This window comes from Mus pahari, chromosome 19 (assembly GCF_900095145.1).
Source record: "Mus pahari chromosome 19, PAHARI_EIJ_v1.1, whole genome shotgun sequence".
Classification (NCBI taxonomy): Eukaryota; Metazoa; Chordata; class Mammalia; order Rodentia; family Muridae; genus Mus; species Mus pahari.
The window spans coordinates 83,902,765-83,924,636 of NC_034608.1; the positions used below are offsets into that span (position 1 = coordinate 83,902,765).

At 41.6% G+C, this 21,872-nt stretch overlaps 1 pseudogene across 1 annotated transcript; it reads left to right on the forward strand.

The window, feature by feature from the left end:
• The first annotated feature begins 1,958 nt into the window (after positions 1–1,958).
• On the forward strand, positions 1,959–18,335 carry LOC110336278 (annotated as a pseudogene). Its single transcript, XR_003842545.1, has 4 exons — positions 1,959–2,064; positions 14,957–15,083; positions 15,285–15,342; positions 16,277–18,335. The product of XR_003842545.1 is annotated as a zinc finger protein 120-like (transcript).
• Positions 18,336–21,872: the final 3,537 nt, after the last annotated feature.

A 21,872-nucleotide genomic window follows, 5' to 3' on the forward strand; every position in this document is an offset into this window, starting at 1 on the left:
GCCACTTCTCTAAACCGTTGAGTCATCTCCCCAAGGCCTTGACGTGCTATTTCAATGATGCCGATACCAATTAATGTCTAAAATCTCTCCCCATTAATTTATGAAGAAAAATACTCAGTATCCTCTTTGGTGTTGTCCTAAGACAGACAGCAGCCAGGGTCAGTTAAAAGGAACTCTCTCTGGTCCTGCATGGAAGCAGCCATGGCCTTCCTCTGAGCCAGCCTGCTCAGAGGCAAAAGCAGCCTTGTTCTGAGCTTAGCATATCTAATGTCTACTTTGCTAATACGTCACTTTTCCTGAATGTTTGCGAGACTTGTTGCATTGATATATCTGTCTTTAAGAGCATACATCATGATTAACAGGTAGTATTGGCCATAATTAACAGGTAGTATTGGCTCCTACATAAGCCACATTCAGTGTCCTTTACTTGTGAGGAACCTACCTCACTCCATTTTGAAGGCAGGAGCCGTTATGCTGNATTGCTGAAAATACCCCATTTACTGATTNNCTCTACTTANGTCTCTTTCCTGGAGCCTGATCTGCCTGACCCCTGGCCTTGTCATATTTTTGCGAACACCCTGAACATTCCTCACCCCCCTCCCCCCGTGGTGACCACATTTTTGTTCCTTTGGTTGTTGTTTTTTCCTGTATTTTCTTATTGTCTCATTGCCTGTTTTCTGTAAAGCTGCTTGGCAGAAACTTGTGATTTTACCACTTAAAAGAGGCACTAGAAGTGGGTTCAGGGCTGGTTTCTTTACAGGACTTAGGATCCAGTTGCTGGCCAGCTCNTAGGTGGTTCAAGTTGTCACAAAATCATGGTAGTGGTCTTATTCTCCCTGGGTTCAATTAACATATGAATTCAGTTATGACCTTGAGATCCAAGATGAACACGCCAGAGACATTTTCTTCTGTCTTTTTAAAAAAATTGTACATGTTTCTGTCCAACACTGAGCTAAGAACACCACCAAATCAGGCAGAATGCTATATGAATGTGTCCAGACTCGCCAAAGAAAATCCCCATGTTCTCTCTCTCTCTCTCTCTCTCTCTCTCTCTCTCTCTCTCTCTCTCTCTCTCCTATCTTTGGCTAGCAGGTTCATTCCTTTAGAGCCTTCTTCTTTGAAAACGTGGTATACAGTGAAGCCCAGCTTAGACACGCAGCCTCATGGTAGACAGCACTTGTTGGTCTAGGTGGACTCCAGCCTGTGAGCTGTTTTAATAACCACCCTTTCTACATACATAGAGGGAGAGAGTCTCATTTTATCAGTTCTGTTCATGTAGAGAACCTTGACTAATACAGCTGTGTTTTCTTACCTTAACCCCGAAAAATGCTAGAAACAGTGTTCATAACCAACATTCTTCCTCGAACCACTTCTTTCTAATTATTCAAGTTACCGTGGAGACTACACTTACCATTAGTGTTAAACTGTCAAGAGATAGACCTGACTTTTAGGAAGAAAACTCCTATAGGGATGGATCTAGCCTTCTTGTGGGAGAAACACATTTCATTGTGTTTGTGATGTGGTTCCAGGTTTTCTCTCAGGATTGTCCAGTGTACCCTTGCCAACCAGGTAAAACGTTAGCTGCAGTTCACCTGACCTCACCGTGAACCCCCAGAACAAACCTTTGTTTTCTAAAATCTCTCCGTAATTATTGATAGCGTGCGCACCCTTCCACCTGTGGGACAGGAGAAACACTCCTCTCCACATTTTGTAATGTGCTGTGTAAGCTAGCTACATTGTGTCAAGGAGGAGAAAGTGCCTACCTCGCAAGGAAAGACAGAAGTAAAGCAACCGCAGGTCCAGAGCAAAGGCTACTGAAATGGAAATATCTGCAACAGGAAATACTGTTCTCTGCTCTTTCTTAAACTCCAACTACAAAGGAGGGACTCTTGTCACTCAGGCCTCATTAGCCAATGAGAACCTTCAGTCGGAGCGTCATCGGGGAGGCGGGCTCTTCCGGGCGCCAGGCTCCAGGCTCCGTTCCGAAGCTGGGGAAATGCAAGTGGTTCTTTGCGTGTAACAGGATCTGTGAGGGGTGCACGCGAACTTGGAAGCCACGTTATGGTGAGCAAGGGGCCGCAGTCTGGGGAGAAGTGGGCTGCTGAGCCTCGAGATCCCTTTTGGTAGGCGATCCTTGGGACTGGATGGGGACTAGTGGCCAGATGTGGATTTGTATGAAGTCCCTTGCGGTCGGTCTCTGTAGTTCCCTGTACCCAAGCGGTGACCTCTGGAGAACTTCACTCCGTGGGCGGCATCTGTGCAGAGGTTTGGGAACGTGGTCTGTGTGTAGAAACATCTTTGTAGTGAACATCACCGAACTTCTTGTGCATCCGAGGACGGCAGGTTGCCGTTTTAGTTTATCTAGCATCTCTAGAATTTCTGTTCTTCGGATTTAACATTTGGAGTTAATTTTGTGGACGTTGTAAATGGAATCTTACGTGTTGGGTAGCACTCCACTATTTTGCTGAGATGTAGAAGGGTACAATTGATAATGGAAAGGATTTATCAATGCCTAGGAGATAATAAGTCACACAAAGTAGAATTTAGCTAAAGATGGGCTGCCTCTGAAACACCCAAAGATATGAGTGTGTTAATGAGGTCTGTAAGAAATTAAGTGCTAGATATGCAAGTTTGTTCACCAGGATTGTGTGGACATTTGGCTTCAACCATAAGGAAGGAGACAACCCTGATTTTTAAACAGCCGCTAGTCCAATGCCCATAAGAAGTGGCAGGAGACCAAGAAGCTGCTCAAAGGAGCAGGTAGGGTCACCTAACCAACATTAAGGCCTGGTGTGCCATAAAAGTCCTGTTTTCTTCTTAGACAGCGGCTGCTTTCTGTGGATCCTCTTATATAGATGTAGCCCGTTGTCCTTTTGTTAGCGAGCCAGACAGCAGTATGGTCTTCATTGTAGCAGCAAGATCTCGGCCTGCCTGCTGTGGGCCTCTGCTTTGATTAGTTATAAGGAGCAGTCACATCATTACTACATTCTTATCTGCTACACACAGCGCTGACCTGAACTGGAGAGCTCACGTGAGCTAGCTGTTCCTCAACTTAACACCCAGCTCAGTCCGCTTCTAACTTCTTAGAATGCTCCCCATGACTCCCCACCCCAGCGTTGATCTTTTCTCCTTTATACTTTTATAATCTTTCTCATAGTCTGGCATATTCAGCTCTGGACCCTGACACTGACACTGTCTGCTGTTCCAGGATACTGGTGTATTTAGGAAATAGTCCTGCGAATACTTGGTTGTGTAAATCTCCCTTCAGCTTAAGCAACCACTTGATAACTTAGAATTGGAGTCTCCTGTCCCTATTTGAATTGTTCAGCGTGTAACCTGGGGCCTGAAGCAGCATATGTAGGATGGAAAATGTGTTCTAGGCTGGCTCCTCTTTGAACACTAGCCAGTGCTGGATGCATGCTATTCTTCAAGAATTTTTCTTCATTAATATCTTACATTCATCAATGTATTTCTCTCTGGGCAGACATATTAATTCCAGAACAACTGTACCTCCTGGAGAAAAATGTTTCTGAGGCTCTGTCTGATACATTGTTTCAGGTCGCCTTGACCCTAGCTACAGACTAGTCTATATGTCCACAGGGTATATATCTTGCTGTCCACTTGACTAAAATTAAAATTCTAAAATTCTTAAATTAAGGGGTTATACCATCACACAGTTTTAAAATTACCAATTCGAGTCAGTTAGACCACACGAAACATTTAAGCAATAGGAAAAGGATTTGTGTGTGGAGCATGGTCTCTGCCTTCAGACCAGAATAGGAGGAACAGTTTATGTATACAGTGCAGGGCGGAAATGGGGAAGGCAATAGCTAGATCACTGAAGTTTAAGGCAGTCAGCTCCAGTAGTCCCATTATGGAGAAGGTCCTGATTGAAGAGGAAGTGTGGTTTTGTAACTTCTCGACATGTATTGATTCATGCCGTGTGAATGAAGACGGATCAGATTGGTGGGTGTACCTTGAGATTTGGGGAGGTTACCTTGAGCCAGTGAATATTGAATTTCCAATTAAGGAACTCTCCTATGCAGATAGATATGTGCAATCCTGGTTGCAATAATTAAGCCAGCCCAGAGGTTTGAGACATAGGCCCTCACTGCCTGTAGCTGTGTGTGTCAGGTTACAGACCCCAGCAGCTAATAGTGTGTACAGGAACAAGGTCAATTGGTAATTCTCCCTGCCCCGCCCTCAGGTCCAAACTTTATTTGCTTTTAAAAAGAAAATTAAAGCAGTTCCCCACACTTGCTAGTGGTCTTTGTGTCTGCACAGCCTGTGATTTGTGAAATAGAATAGAAAAAAAAAAAAGTTAAAAAGTTTTAGAGCTTTTAGAGGGCCCCAGATCATTGAATGTCTCATTCTGTATAAGAGAAAATTGGAACTCAGAGAAGTTCTGGGACTTTACCCAAGACAATATCCACTTCTTCATGACAGAATTGCTTAGTGATGAGTTTGCTACCCCACCTTAACTCTGGGAACCTGTGTGCTACCAGATTTTAAGGCGATCGCTTTAAGTTTGTCTCCATTTAGTTTGCTGTTAGCCGTGTGCTTTCTGCCTACTGCCTTTATTGCATTTAGATGCATGCCTTGTATCTGCGATCTCTCCAAGACTTTTTATCAAGAAAGGGTTCGGATTTTTTTCAAGTTTTTTTTTTTAAGCATCTAATGAGATAATCATGTGTGGTGTTTTTTATTCATTTAATTCATATGTTGTATTACATTGGTGGATTTTCATGTTGTCCCATTCCTGCATTTGTGTAATGAAGCTTACTGGATTATGGTGGGTGATTTTTTTTTTTAATGTGTTCTTGTAATTAGTGTGCAAATATTTTATTGAGTATTTTTTTGCATGAATGTTCATAAGTGAGATTGGTCTGAAATTCTCTTTCATTGTTGTGCCTTTTTTGTGACTTAGGTGTTGTAGTAAACATTATTTGGGGGTTTCTACACCTTAGATAATTTAGTTCCCATATAAAAGATGCAAAACCTTTCTATTTATAATAAGCCTTAAGACACCAAGACTGGGCAGATATCAACCTCTATCTTATTTTGTCTATTTCCCTGTCAATATTCCTAAGTTGTCACTTGCCATGTTTTGTTGCTCCTACTCCAAGTGGCAGCCATCATGGCCTTGTGCACAATATTCATCTACACCATGGTGCCTTCTTCCTTCTTCTCCTCTCTCTCCCTCATCGACTCTGTCTCAGGCCCCAAGCCCAGGAACCAAACCCTGTCTACCTCTTTTCTGCCCTGCTGTAGGCATCTTTTTTGATGAATCTTGGGTATCTTTCAGGGCCAGGTTTATACCACAAAAGCTGGTATTCATGTGGATCTCATTGTCTTGAAGCAATTAGACTTTGGGATAGAGAATTTAGCATCACAATACATAACACACCAAACCTTCCCATTGAGATATCAGAGTGTCTGTGGCCTCCTAGAATGAATTTGGCAGTGTTCCTTCAGTTTCTTTTTCCTCTAAAATATTATTTATTTATTTATTTATTATTACTTATTTATTTACATTTCTTTTTCTTCTTTTCTTTTCAAATATTTTATTTATTTATTTATTGTTATTACTTACTTATTTTCATCCCAAATGTTGCCACCCTGCCCATTTCCCCCTCCCAGCGTTCCTTTCTCTTTGCCTCTGAGAGGGTGCCCCACCACATCTCCCTTCTCTGGGGGTAAGGAGTCTTTACAGAACTAGGCATGTCCTGTCCCACTGGGGCCAGACTAGGCAGTCAGTCCTCTGCTACCTATGTGCCTGGGGCCTTGGACTAACCAGTATATGCTCTGTGTTTGGTGGCTTAGTCTCTGAGAACACTCGGGTCCAGTTTAGTTGATACTGTTGGTATTTATGTGGGGTGGCCATCCCCTTCAGCTCCTTCAGTCATTCCACTGTCTCTTCCATAGGGAGCCCCAACCTCTGTCCACTGGTTGGCTGTAAGTGTCCGCATCTGTCTTGGTCAGCTGCTGGTAGAGCCTCTCAGAGGACTCCTGTCTGCACGTACAACATGACATCAATAATAGTGTCTGAGTTTGATGCCCACCCATGGCATGGATCCCAAGTTGGGCCAGTAACTGGTCAGCCATTCCTGCAATATCTACTCCATTTTTGTCCCTGTAGTACTTTAGACAGGAACGATTCAAACTAATCAAAAGTCAGAAAGATAATATCCAAACTACAAAAATCAGAAATGAAAAGGTCTTCAAAAACCTATATTGTACAAAGTTGGAAAATCTAAATGGAATGAATGATTTTCTTCCTAGATACCACTTACCAAAGCTAAATCATGATGAGGTAAACAATTTAAATAGATCCATGAACCTAAGGAACTAGAAACAGTCATTAAAAGTCTTCCACCAAAAACAAAAAGCCCAGGACCAAATGGTTTTAGCACAGAATTCTACAAGACTTTTAAAGAAGAATAAATACCAATACTTTTCAAATCATTCCACAGAATAGAAACAGAAGGATCATTGCCAAATCTATTGTACTGGCTGGTTTTGTGTGTCAACTTGACACAAGCTGGAGTTATCACAGAGAAAGGAGCTTCAGTTGGGGAAGTGCCTCCATGAGATCCAGCTGTNNGGCATTTTCTCAATTAGTGATCAAGGGGGAGAGGCCCCTTGTGGGTAGGACCATCTCTGGGCTGGTAGTCTTGGATTCTATAAGAGAGCAGGCTGAGCAAGCCAGGAGAAGCAAGCCAGTAAAGAACATCCCTCTATGGCCTCTGCATCAGCTCCTACTTCGTGACCTGCTTGAGTTCCAGTCCTGACTTCCTTGGTGATGAACCCCAGTGTGGAATTGTAAGCTGAATAAACCCTTTCCTCCCCAACTTGCTTCTTGGTCATGATGTTTGTGCAGGAATAGAAACCCTGACTAAGACACATATCCTACGATGTGACAGCCTATCAGTATTGTATTAATGACATTCTCTCTATAAAGGAATGGGCTACTCTTTTTCGAGGTCCTTTTCAGTTATTTTTACCTTTTTTTTTTTTTTTTTTCCGAGACAGGGTTTCTCAGTATAGCCCTGGCTGTCCTGGAACTAACTCTGTAGACCAGGCTGGCCTTGAACTCAGAAATCTGCTTGCCTCTGCCTCCCAAGTGCTGGGCTCAAAGGCGTGCGCCACCACTGCCTGGCTATTTTTACCTTAAAAAAAAACAAAAAAAACAAAAAAAAACAATTATGTGTATCATCTTTTACATTTCATTTGCTCTAAATATGTCACTTTTGTAATCTTTGTCTGTTTCTACTCTCCAGTGTTTCCTGGCCATTAAGAATTTTATTCTGTGTTTCCCAAGAGCTATTTATTTATTTATTTATTTTTGTTTAGAGCAGTGTCTCCCATAGCTCAGGCTAGCCTCACACTATGTAATTGCAAACTGCTTTCCACACCTAACCCTGCCTGTGCTGCCTGTGCTTGAAAGGCAGGCCTGAAACTCCTCCCAGGCCCTGCCAGTCAGGGAGAATGAGAGAAGCCAGGGAATGATTGTCCTCTGCCCTCCCTGGCTTTTATTGGGGAATTGCAAATGAAGAGGGACCTGTGTAAGAATTGTGTTCACTGACCAACTTTGGAACTGATGTAGTCACAGCACAGAAGGGGAGGGTAGGAAGGAGGGTGGGAGCTTTCCAGCTTTGGTAGCAGATAACTCAGGTAAATCAATTTTAGATGATCAATAAAAGTCCTGAAGGCCATTTCTTGGGTCCATAGACCAGGCACTCAAGAATCTAAAAAATGAACAGAATTTTGTTCTAGAAACCAAATTACTGTACTTATATTAGTTCAATCAGTATAGAAGATGTGGACAAACTGACACGGCCGTGTCTGACAGGAGTGTTGCTTTTCCTGGCTGCAAATGGAGATCCTGAGAGAAAAGGTGTGAGTAATCCTAGGTGTGGTCTTCTATAGACTGTCCCTGGTGCACATATATCTGGGGACATAAAGCTGGTTTCCACTTTAAAAAAATAATTTTAGATGTTCTAATTATATCATTTCCTAATTCTTTTTCCTTTCTCCAATATGTTCCTCTGTGTATTGAATTTCATCTCCTTTTTTTGCGTTGTTACTTTTTAAATTTGACCTGTGTTTGGCTGTAGGACTTCTCAGCTATGAGACACAGAAATGGCTCCACTGGACATTGAGTGTGTAATGGACCAGACACAAAGGGATCTCAAGTCTTGGAAAAGGAACAGGCAGTGCTTTGTGAGAATGGAAGAGTTTTTTTCTAAAATACCAATTTTCCAGACTAGGGCCTAGTCTGCCCTTATGGTTGAAGGGCAGAGCTAGGAAGGTCTGTGCTGCCTGAGTAGCTAGACTTCTGTTCACCCAGGGGGATCTATTACTGTCCTGAGAACCAGCAGGGTAGTCCTAGCTAATGAACAACTATGGGGAGGGAGGCCTAGCAATCAGACACACCAGTGGAAGGCAGCTTGTGGGCTCCTTTCGGGATCCCCTCTTGGTGCTGCTGTGGGCAGCTGTGAAGCCTACCAGCGGTACCATGGATTGTGGGGGCCAGTGTCCCCAGATAAGGGGAGCAAACCATGGAGAGTGTGGGGGCCAGTGTCCCCAGATAAGGGGAGCAAACCATGGAGAGGGTGGGGACCAGTGTCCCCAGATAAGGGGAGCAAACCATGGAGAGTGTGGGGGCCAGTGTCCCCAGATAGGGGGAGCAAACCATGGAGAGTGTGGGGGCCAGTGTCCCCAGATAAGGGGAGCAAACCATGGAGAGGGTGGGGACCAGTGTCCCCAGATAAGGGGGAGCAAACCATGGAGAGTGTGGGGACCAGTGTCCCCAGATAAGGGGGAGCAAACTAGCTGATTGGTCAGAGCCTTTGAGACTGGGATGAACTGTGAACCAGACTATGGTTCTATTTGTCCATATGACAACCTGAGCAGTGGTCCCTGACCTACGAACCTTCCTGAGAGTAGATTCCCTGGGGGAAAAGACAGGCTCTGCAGCCACAGCTATGGGATGCTGTGGTCCTTGTAACACATAAGCATTGATTGCTATGGGATGCTGTGGTCCTTGTAACACATAAGCATTGATTTTGGTGTTGTGGCAATACAGATTTGAAAACTGAAAGTCCAGTTTCTAGAAGTTTTGAGTATTGATTCCACTTTCATTACGAATAGTTTGGAAATTGGTAGGAGAGACTTGATGAGGGTGATCCTTTAGCAATACTTGATTAGAATCCTAGGGCTGAAGCCATGGTTTATTGGTTAAGAGCAGTTGATGCATTTTCAGAAAACCAGAGTTCATTTCCCAGGACCCATATCATGTGGCTCACAACAGGATTGGTACCTCCTTTGGTATAAAAAGCTTGGGGATGGTGGTGTACATCTTTAATCCCAGCACTTAGAATGTAGAGGCAGGCTGAGTTCAAGGCCAGCCTAGTCTACAGAATGAGTTTCAGGACAGTTCCAGGATTACATATAGACCCCTACCCCCCCCCCCCCAAAAAAAAAAAAACCCAAAAAAAAAAAAACCCAAAAAACAAATGAGTAAGNGAGTTTCAGGACAGTTCCAGGATTACATATAGACGAAACCTAGCTCCAAGAAGGAAAAAAAAAAACCCCAAAAAAAAAAAAACCCAAAAAACAAATGAGTAAGTAAATAAAATAAAATAAAAAATACTTCTTACTTTCTGTGACTCAGAGAAATTCAGTTCCAAGGGTGAAAAGCAGTTTCTAAGCTGCAGAAGTTTCCCAGGTATGCACTGGTTTGAGTGGGTGAATGAGACAGATTGTACATTTGTGCCATAGCCCATGTGGCAGGAGTAGACATTACATTTTCTTCACTGTCATTTCGGGTGTGGGCTTTAGTGGGTCTGTGTTTGCCTGAAACCACAAGGGAACCTAAGGGGTTACAGAGTCATGGTGGGCCTTTCTGATTATGTCCATTTCCAGATAGTACTGTAGAGCATGGGGACCTTTCTGTTTGGAAGCAACAGCAGTCACTGGAGAGACAAAACCATAACAGTTTAGGGGTCACTTTTAAGTTAATTTTGTGGGAGCTGTAAAGTCTGTGTTTAATTTCTTCATTTTCTTTTTCTTTATTCTCTCATACAATACACCCTGACCAAAGCCTCCCCTTCCTTCAGTCCTTTAAGCACCCTGCCCCATTTTTGCTCTCCGCTGTGTCCACTGCTTCTCCTTTTTCCTTCAGAAAAAAGCAAGTCTCCCACTGATATCCACTAGACAAGATATAACAAGATGCAATAAAAATAGGCATAAACCAAGTTAAGTTGCACAAGGTCGCCCAGTAGGAGAAAAAGGGTTCCATGAGTGGGTAAAAGATTGAGACACCTCCACCGCTATACAAACCCGAAGTGAGCAACCACAGCATGTACACAGAGGGCCAAGCAGGCACCATGATCGTTGTTTCAGTCTCCCCGAGCCCCTTTGGGCCATCCTTACTTTCTTCTGTGCTGGGTTCCTATGGTGTCTTCAACACCTGTGGCTCCAACAGTTCTTCCTTCTCTTCTATCCCCAGGGTCCCTGGAACTCTGCCTAATGACTGAATGTGGGTGTCTGCATCTGTTCCCATCAGCTGCTGGAGGAAGCCTCTCTGTTGACTATTGAGCTAGGCAGCATCTATGGATATAGCTGAATATCATTAGGGATGATTAAGTTGAAAAAAAAAATTGAATCAGTCACATTTGGTTCAACCTTAGATCTACGAGCCACCCACCTTGCCTGTTCCTGGACATCCAGGCAGTGTCATGCATGGACTTCCTTTCATGGCTTGGATCTCAAGTTAGGTCAAGCATTGGTTGGCCAAATCCACAAGCTCTGAGTCACCACTGGCCCAGCAGCACATCTTGCAGGGTTTTTTGGCTGAGTTGGTGTCGCAGTCCCACCGGGGAAGCCTGCCCTGATTAGAAGTGATGCTTTATTTAGGTTTCATATCCTCCGTTACTATGAGACATTGAGACATCACCTTCATAGGTTCCAGGAAGGTTCCACTGCACTGGGTTTCCACATTGGCCCATAAAAGCTCAGCTATTCCAGTAGTCTCTCGTCAGACTCACTCTGTCCAGTCCTCCCTTCCCCATCCATTCATCCTGTTCCCGTCCCCACACTGCACTCCTCATCCTAGTCCACCCAAGAAAAATCTGTTCTATTTCCAGTTTGCAAGAAGGAGATCCTTGCCCATCCCCACCCCCAAAGCCCTTCTTATTACTTAGCCTCTCTGAGTTCATGGATTGCCGTGTGATTATCCTTCACTTAATAGCTAATATCTAATTTTCAGTGAGTATATACCATGTTTGTATTTCTGAGTCTGGGTTACCACATTCAAGATGATGTTTTCTCATTGCATGCATTTGTCTGAAAATTTCATGACCCTGTTTTTTCTAACAGTTGACTGGTATACTATTGTTTAAATATACCAACCACATTTTCTATAATCTTTCTTCCACTGAGGGATGTCTAGAATCTTTCTACTTTCTAGCTACTGTGTATAAATATTCTATAAATATAACTGATAAAGTGTCCTTGTATTAAGATATCGAGCATCTTTTTGGTATATGCCCAAGAGAGTTATAGCTGTGTCTTGAAGTCTTTTTTTTAATTAGATATTTTCTTCATTTACATTTCAAGTGCTATCCTGAAAGTTCCCTATACCCTCCCCCCGCCCCTGCTGCCCTACCCACCCACTCCCACTTCTTGGCCCCGGCCTTCCCCTGTGCTGGGTCATATAAAGTTTGCAAGACCAAGGGGCCTCTCTTCCCAATGATGGCTGATTAGACCATCTTCTGCTACATATGCAGCTAGAGACACGAGCTCAGGGGGTACTGGTTAGTTCATATTGTTGTTGCACCTACAGGGTTGCAGCCCCCTTCAGCTCCTTGGGTACTTTCTCTACCTCCTCCATTGGGGACCCTGTGTTCCATCCAATAGCTGGCTGTGAGCATCCACTTCTGTGTTTGCCAGGCATTGGCATAGCCTCACAAGAGGCTGTCTTGAAGTCTTGATTCCCAACTTTCTGAGGTACCACCATATCACTTTCCATAGTGGATGTAAAGTTTGTTCTCCCAACAGGAATGGGTTAATTTTCTCCGTGTTCTACAAGTATGAGAACACTTGCCAGTATGAGCTGTCACTTATTTTGTTGATCTTAACCATTCTGACAGTTGTAAGGTAGAATCTTATAGTGGAATTGATTTGAATTTCCCTGAAGACTAAGGATGTTGAAGATTTCTTTAAGTGTTTGCTAGCCATTTGTGATTCCATGATTGAGGATTCTCTGTTTAGAACCATACCCTATTTTGTACTTGGATTGTTTGGTTTGTTGATGTTTAGCTTGTTGAGATCTTTATATATTTTGGATATAGGCCTCAGTAAGATGTGGAGTTGGTGAAATCTTTTCTCATTGTACATGTCAGTTTTGTTCTACTAAAGTTTTCCTTTGTGCTAGAGAAGCTGTTTAGTATCATTAGGTCCAGTTCATTAATTGTTGATCTTAGTGCTAGCACGGTTGGTGTTCTGTTTAGGAAGTTGTCTCCTGTGTGAATGTCTCAAAGGCTATTCCTTATTCTCTCTTCCATCAGGGTCAGTGTTTCTCTTTTTATGTTGAGATTTATGGTTCATTTGAACTTGTTTTGTACAGGGTGATTAACATGGATGTACTCACATACTCCCATATGCATAGCCAGTTAGGCCAGTTCCATTTGTTGAAGATGCGTTCTTTTCTCTATTGTATCTTTCCAGCTTATTTATCGAAAATTAAATGTCCATAGGTATGTGGATTTATGTGAGAGTCTTTGATTTGCTTGCACTGATGTCATTTCTAATGCTAATACTATGACATTTTTATTACTATATCTCTGCAGTACAGCTTGACATCAGGATGGTGAGACCTCCGGAATTTCTATTATTGTTCAGGACGAGGTTTAGGTCTCTTGAGTTTTTTTATTATACCATATTAAATTAAGCATTGTCCTTTCAAGGTCTGAAAATAATTGTGCTGGAATGCAGTGGGACTTGTGTTGAATCTGTACATTGCTTTTGGTAGGATGTCCATTTTTACTATGTTAATTCTACCAATGCTTGAGCGTGGGGACATCTTTCAGTTTTGATATTTTCTTCAAAGACTTTAATCTCTTGTCAAACAAGTCTCTTACTGGCTTATGGTCAGTTACCCCAAGATATTTTATATTATTTGTGGCTACTGTGAAGTGTTGTTTTCTGTAATGCTCTTCTCTGCCCATTTGTCATTCATCCATAGGAGAGCTGTGATTTTATTTTATTTTATTTTATTGAGGTAATTTTGTATTCAGCCATTTTGCTGAAGGTGTTTATCCACTGGTAGAATTTTTGGTACTGCTTATGTGTGCTGTATCCTCTCCAGTAATGGTGCTTAACTACTTTCTAATTTGTATCCCTTTGATCTCCGTTAGTTGTCTTATTGCTCTAGCTAGAATTTCAAGTTCTATTTTGAATAGATAAGGATAGAGTAGACAACCTTGGTGGGGTTTTTAAAATGATATTTGTAAAGCGTCTTTGAATTTCTCTCCATTTAATTTGATGTTGGCTATAGGCTTTTTGTAAATTACCTTTATTATGTGCAGGTATGTACACATAATATCCCCTGTATTCCTAGTCTCTGAACACTTTTATTTTGAAGAGGCATTGGATTTTGACAAAAGGCCTTTTCAGTGTCTAATGAGATGGTCAGGTGATCTTTTTCTTTCATTTTATTTATGTGGTGGAATATATTGACTGATTTTCTTTCTTTCTTTCTTTCTTTCTTTCTTTCTTTCTTTCTTTCTTTCTTTCTTTCTTTTGTATGTTGAACAATCCTTGCATGTCTTGGAGGAAGCTGACTTTGTCATTTGTACGTTTGTATTTATTTAATGATTCTGAGTCTCTTGCCTGTAAGCATGGATGCCCATCACATGTTGTGTGTATGGTGCTAACAGTAGTCACAATATGGCCTCAGAATCTCTGAACTTGGGATTATTGATTGTTGTGAGCCCTCATGTACACACTGACAGTTTAACCCATCTCATCTGTAAGGCCGTGTGCTGTTAATTCCTGTCCCCTTGCTCTTGCCCTATGTGGTTTTTAAGGTCTACATATACATTACTTATATTTTCATCTGTCCATCTCTAGCTGTTTCAACAGGCATTCTCTTCTAATAAGTTTTTCTTAATCATACAGTTTAAATAGTGACATTCAATTTACTGGAAGATGAATACATAACTGGAGTGGATGCATAAGTCTTTGTAAGAAGTTCANTGAGACCTTCAGAGTTTTTGCATATTTTCTTTCTTTTTTTGAGACAGGGTTTCTCTGTATAGCCCTGGCTGTCCTGGAACTCACTTTGTAGACCAGGCTGGTCTTGAACTCAGAAATCTGCCTGCCTCTGCCTCCCGAGTGCTGGGATTAAAGGCGTGCGCCACCACGCTCGGCTTACGTTTTTTGTTTATGTGGTTGTTTTTTGGGGGGGTGGGGGTGGAGGTGGGGGTGGTGGCAGGTTCTTAATATTTACCTCAAGCAGTCCTGAAACTCATTACATAGGCTTAGGCTGGTCTCCAACTCAATGAGGTTAATGTACCTCTGCCTCCTGGGCGGTAAAATTAAAGGTGTGAACCAACACGCCCAGCTTGCCTATCGTTTTTTGTAGTTAGTCATCATTCAGACCATTTCTCCGATGTGTGTAGTATTCATCTGTTTATCTCTGACCATATGGCTGTTCATAGGCCTTTCTCCTGCAAGTTCGTATCCTGTTTAAAGGGCCCAGAAATGACAGGGGTGGACCTCCTTTTCAATTTCCTTCTAAAATGACTTGGTGATTACATTAGAACTTCTGTGTCATGGAGTAAGTGTGGAAATCACCAGAGTTATATGAATCTGTTGTTAAAGAAGTATATATTTTATATGTTGTCAGAACAATGCTTTCTGTTGAACCCATGCATTATGGATATTTTAGGATGCACTGACGTATGATGATGTCTACATTAATTTCACTCCGGAAGAATGGGCTTTGCTGGATCCAACCCAGAAGAATCTCTACACAGATGTGATGCTGGAGACCTGCAGGAGCCTCGCTGCTATAGGTAAGACTGAATTTTAATTTGCTTTTTAAAATATGAGGAAAGGTGTTTCTTGGATATTGAGCTCTTCTTTAATTTTCCTTGTGAAAGAGGAACAATGTGGCAAATAAATCAGGGATAGTTCTAAGGTTCATTGAGGAGAGTAACTTAACTTTTCATCAGTTTTCAATCATCTATCATACATTTTCTGGTAATATATTTTAGGTTACAAAACAGAAGACAAAATTATTGAACATCTTCAAAATTTTAGAGTACATGGAAGGTAAGTTTCATGTTCAAGCTGATACAAATATGCCTTTGAAGAAATTTGAGTGTCCCCTAGAAGTTTTAAGAGAACTCAGTGTAGACAAGCATAGCTTTAAGTGTATTGATGATTAGTAAATTCTCACAACACCATGAACCTCAATGTTAGGTTATCAGAAAAGCACAAGGAAACAATGACTTAACAGCTATTACTTTTTAATTATATCCCCATGAGAACTACTCTATAGAACTGCCAATTGATTTAGGTTGATGCCACTCAGTTATTGCAAAGGACATATACACAGATTAGATGATAAGTATATGTCTAAAATTTCCTAATAGGCAAATATTCTACAATAAATCCCATATTACTTATATATGTTTAATGATTTACCGAAGTTTAGTGAGAGGGTAATTTATGAGATTCAAGAAGGCTATGGTGGATAAACCTTTATCCTCATATTATGTCACTGTGATAAACAGTTAAACTGAATGAATGCAATGTGGAAATCTTTTATTTTTTATTCTTGCCATAATTGATATACGTCACATTAGATAAAAGCCATGTGAGCATCTGGAATATGGAAAGTACCTCTTTCTCCCTCAACAATGAGAAGATATGCAGTTGTCCCCACTTTGAGTAGATAGTGAAAGTGATATGAGTTTACAATTAATTGTATATCCAATTTCATTGGTAATATGTAAATACATTCACACTACAGAAAAGCCTTTGAGTAGAAGAAAATGGAAATTCTTCTGTTTATCCTAGTTCACTTTGCAAATGTAATGTGACTCACTTATAGCAAAATGAATCCAAACAAGTGATAAAACCTTAAGATTTGATTCCTTTTTACAGTAAACTAGACAAAATTGTTAAATTAAACCATACAGATAAAGATTCATCTCTGAAATCAATGTGGTAAAGTGTTTACACCTGTCAATTGTCTTCACAGGCATAAAAGAAGTCTTACCAGAGAGAAACCCTATGAATATACTCAATGTGGTAAAGCCTCTACACGTCACAGTAGTCTTCAAAAACATGAAAGAACACATACTGGAGAGAAAACCTATGAATGTAATCAGTGTGGTAAAGGCTTTACACAACAAGCATACCTCCAAAACCATAAAAGAACACACACTGGAGAGAAACCTTACGAATGTTATGAATGTGGTAAAGGATTTGCACATTACTCTACTCTTCGGAAACATGGTAGTACACATACTGGAGAGAAACCCTATGAATGTAACCAATGTGGCAAAGCTTTTTTATGTCACAGTAGTCTCCAAAACCATAAAAGAACACACACTGGAGAGAAACCCTATGAATGTAATGAATGTGGTAAAGCCTTTTCACGACACAGTAGTCTCCAAAAACATAAAAGAACACATACTGGAGAGAAACCCTATGAATGTAATCAATGTGGTAAAGCCTTTTCACACCTCAGTAGTCTCCGATGTCATAAAAGAACACATACTGGAGAGAAACCCTATGAATGTAATCAGTGTGGTAAAGCCTTTTCACAACAGGGTCATCTCCAGAAACATAAAAGAACACATACTGGAGAGAAAATCCTATGAATGTAATCAATGTGGTAAAACCTTTTCAGAACCCAGCAGTCTCCAAATGCATGAAAGAACACATACTGGAGAGAAACTCTATGTAGGCAATTAATGTGGTAAAGCCTTTGCAATTTTCTGTACTTTTCAGAATCATGAAAGAGTTCATACTGGAGAGAAACCCTATAAATGTAGCCATTGTGGTAAAACCTTTGCTGTTCACAGTTATTTCCAAATACATAAAGGAACACATTCTGGAGAGAAATCTTGTGAGTGTAGTCAGTGTGGTAAAAAGCATTTGCACATTACTATACATGTTGAAAACATGAAGGTATAGAAACCGTATGAATGCAAGCAATGAGGTAAAGCCTTTTCATGACAGAGTCATCTCCAGAAACATAAAACATAGTCTAGAGAAATTGCATCAATGCAGTCAGTGCCTTTGCACAACAGAGTTATCTCCAAATACATAGAAACACATATATTGAGAGAACCCTATGTAAGAAGTGTAGTAAAGCCTTTTCACATGGTAGTTATCTAACACCTAGAAGAACCCTCACCAGATAGAGACCCTGCAAACACAGTCAGTGTGAGAAAGCCTTTTCACAATAGTGATCTCTAAACTAAAAATAGCAGCAACCACAAAAATCAGTTTGGAAACACATTGTGGAAAGGCCTTTGCGTATTACAGTTATCTCTGAAAACATAAAAGAATACATACTGGAGGGTAAACTTACGAATGTAATTGCTGTGTTAATACATGAACTCATACTAAAGGGAATCTGGGGCTATAAAGTATTTGGTAAGATTTTTAGCCAGCTCAATTGCACAAGATCATTTTATTCTGGGGGAATAAAAACCCAACAAGTGTCCACAACCTCTTTAAGCCTTTTGCCTATCTGTATTTTGTTTGCACCTACAAACTCATAGATAAAAGCCCTATGAATTTACACTATTAGGTAGCAACATTTAGATTTCATTCATCTCTTCAACTACATCAAATAAGTTACCTAAGTGTAAAGCTTTATGGATCTGTCTTAGTAACTTTTTTGATGCTATGATAAAACGTAGCATCTTTGGTAACTTAACTTATTAAACACTTTATTTGGGCTCATGGTGCCAGAGGTGTATGGGATTACCATCAACGTGGCATGGCAACAAGTGGGAGACATGGCAGTAAAACAGGAAGTTTAAAGCTCACATTCAAACCATAGCGTGAAGCAGTGATGGGGAACAGGATTTAAACTGTCACCCCCCCCCCCCCAGCGCAGTGACATGTTTCCTCCAGTAGGGACAGTATTTACTAAATCTTTCCCATTGAGAAGGGTTGATTTTCTGAATTCCAGCTCAAATACTTTCCTTTTGGGAAGTAAACCAGTTCATGAGGAAGAAAAACTGTGGAAATGAGCCTTTAGATGCCTCATCATCTGGGCTATACCAGTGAAGGCTTAGAGGAGAAAAACAGTCATGAGTGTAAATTGTATTTGTTTAGTGATTTGTTTAAATTTTAATAATACATTGTTAGTGTATCTTTCTGTGAGTACATATGTGTGTCTGCTGGTTTCCAAGAAAGTTTGACTCTTGTATATTCTTGTACCAAAGATTTCAGGAAGTTGTCAAAAACTTGACCTTGGAACATGGAATAAACGTGTCTTAACTTCTTAGCCATGAGCCTAGTCCTGTAAATATTTTAAAGCCTTCATACATGATCTTGACATCATGAAATAGGAAAGTACTCATATAAGGCAAAACTCTATACGTGTAAATAATTTGCTGAAGATGTTAGACATCACAGTTTTCTTCAGTTTCAAGAATAAGATCTTGTTTCATCTCTTGTAACCTTGAAGGAAGTAAATTATTTACCATGTTTACTCAAGTATAATGGTGGAGTTCTGTTGCAGGAAATATTAAAAACAGTGCCTGCCAACTCTCCGTTGGGTCAGGCCATGCTCCTGTGCTTCTGCCTCCGCCATCAACTCTCTAGAGTTAGCCCCTGTGCCAGGTGATGTCACTCACTCGGTTTCTCAACCCACCAACTCAACCCACAGGGCTCCTGCTGGGCCATCTCTAGGATTCCCCCCCCCCCCCCGCTCTTCTCGTTTCCATGCAACGCCCCCCACACCCCTGGTTAGCCATCTCAACACCTAGTTACCTGGTAGAAACAAGACTCTTAAGCTTATTAGAAACAAGACTTTTAACCAATTAGATTATGTATCAATTTAATCACAGTGTACAAGATGCCAGTACAATAATTTCAGAGCCAATTGATAACAATAAATGCTTTACGCCAATTATTCTAGCCTTGTGAAAATCTTAGCTACTTGTGACTGTTTAAAACCACAAGGGATCCGGATCTTCTTCCTGTCCAGCTGCCTCCATGTTGGCTTTTCCTCCTCATTCTCCTGTGACCTCTCTCTGTCTCCTCAGCTCCTCACTCTGCCTCCCTTTGGTCCACACACAAGCCTCCCGCTGCCCTAATGTGATTGTACAGGGAAAATCCTGCAACAGAGTTCAATACTGCAGTTTGTATTTTGAACCTTTCAGTTAGTTATTGAATTTTAGTGTATGTGTGATAAATCCATTTAGTGAAGTTTATTTGGTGATTCTCATATTCATCCTGTAGGTTCTGTTCCTTTATTGCCCTTTCACTTGCAGATATGTATTTCTCTGCTAACATGTATATAGTGGGATTCCTATCATCTAAGTGGTTTATTGTTCGTTGCAATATAGGGCCTTCTGTGGTTAGACTTTTCACGCCAGGGTGTCTGTGAAAGGGTGGATGGCCACTGCTACTGGGTTCCCTTTTCATGTTTTCACGAATTCCATTGAGATGTTTTTATCCAGCCTGGCTTGGATATCAATAATTAGTCAGGTCTGCATTTCAAGTCATGATTGTCATGTCACCCTCCTGAATACCGGTCATCCCCAGAGTGTCCTGTTTTGTCAACACATTTTAATAATGCTTATGGTAAAATTCTTAATAGAAGATAATATAAGAAACATGAAATAACTTATGAAATCAAAACAGCATTTTTATTGTATTAGAGATGTTATAAGATAGGACAGTCAGCATTCAAGTTTATATCTTACAGTTTTATGTCCTAGGATATTTTTTCCTCAGGGTTTCAATTGTTGCGAAGAGACAGTATGTCAAACAGAACTCTTGTAAGCGAAAACATGTGATGGGTTCTGGCTTGCAGGTTTTGAGGTTTAATCCATTATTACCATGGCGGGAAGCATGACAGCATATGTGCCGACATGGTGCTGGAGCTGGAGCTGAGAACTCTGTAGTTTGCTCCACAGGCAGCAGAAAGAGACTGCGTACACACCACGCTCATTGCAGCTTGAACATATATGACTTCAAAGCCCACTTACACAGTGACACTCTTCCTCAAACAGTGTCGGACCTACTCCACTAAGGCTACATTTCCTAATAGTGCTACTACTTGTAGAAAAGAATATAGGGTCCATATTCATACCACCATATTCAAACTCCTGCGTTCTATAGACTTATAGCCATAACACAATACCACATGCATTTTTTTTACTGGAAAGATTTTATTTTTCTCTGGTATTTTTTTTTTTCTTGTTCACTCTACATCCAGTTCACTGACCCCACCCAGACTACCCTCACAAAAATCCTTATCCCATCCCCCTTCCCTTCTCTGAACACGTGGAGCCACCTTTGTATCCTTCCTGCCTTGGCACTTCAGTGTTCTGTGCAGCTAGGTGCTTCCTCTCCCACTGAGGCCAGACCCAGTAAGCTTCTTCCCAGCTTCCCAGACCTGCTGAGCCTGAACCATACAGATAAGCTCCCCTTTCCCCACCCATACTCCCTGCTTGCCGAGTCTTCTGGAGCAAGCATACCTGCCATGAGTAGCCTGCTATTCTAGCAGCCTCCATTCTCCTGCCTCTGCTCCAACCTTCATCAGATCTGCTGAGCCTGAAATATACAGGTATGCTTCCCTTGTCCCACCCATCTTCCATGCTTTCTGAGTCCTCTGTAGCAAGCAGAGCTGCCCTGAGCAGCCTGTTATCCAAGGGCACCTCCATTCACTACCCCAGTAATTCTGCCCACCTATCGGTCCTGTGGATCTTGAATCATACCGGTAAACTTACCTTCCCCTCTGATCTTTCCTGCCTGCAGAGTCCTCTGGAGCACTCAGAGCTGCCCTGGACAGCCTGCTGTGCCAGGTGGACCTTCATTCTCCTGCAACTTCTGCTCCCATCTCATCAGATCTTCTGAGCCTGAAACATACAGGCATGCTTCCCTTCCCTCACCCATCTTCCGTGCTTGCTGGGTCCTCTGTAGCAAGCAGAGCTGCCCTGAGCAGCTTGATACTCTAGGGGGACATCTATTCTCCTGGCATCACTCCTCCTACCTTCATGAGATCGGCTGAGCCAGAATCAAATTACATGCCTTTTATCTAACCTCAACAGCCCTCATAGTCTATCGCAGTATTACCAATGTGTAAAACTTCAATGTCTCTTCTGTAATTCATACAACCTCCTAACTGTAATCCCCTGTAAAATCAAAATACGAAAAGATAAAAACAGAAACAAACAACCCTGTCCCAACAATGTTCAACAAAGTTCAAAGACTCTTCTGAGATTCAGAAAATCTCTTGAAAGGCGAGGTTGATTCCATGGCAGGCTTCAAATGGCCAGTTCAGGAGACGGCCTAAATCTGTTTCCAAGAACTGGGCAATTCCAGGCCTCAGAAGCTGCCCCACCACCTGGCCTAAGGCAAGAACAATTAGTTAACAGCAGTTTCCAGACTTCCCCAGCAACAGTTTCCAGCTCCCAAGGCCCCAGCCATGGTTCTGCAATGTCTCTAAAGATAGAGCCAAGAGGGGGCTGGTGAGATGGCTCAACCGGTAAGAGCAAGCACTGCTGACTGCTCTTCCTGAGTTCAAATCCCAGCAACCACATGGTGGCTCACAACCACCCATAATGAGATCTGACGCCCTCTTCTGGTGTGTCAGAAGACAG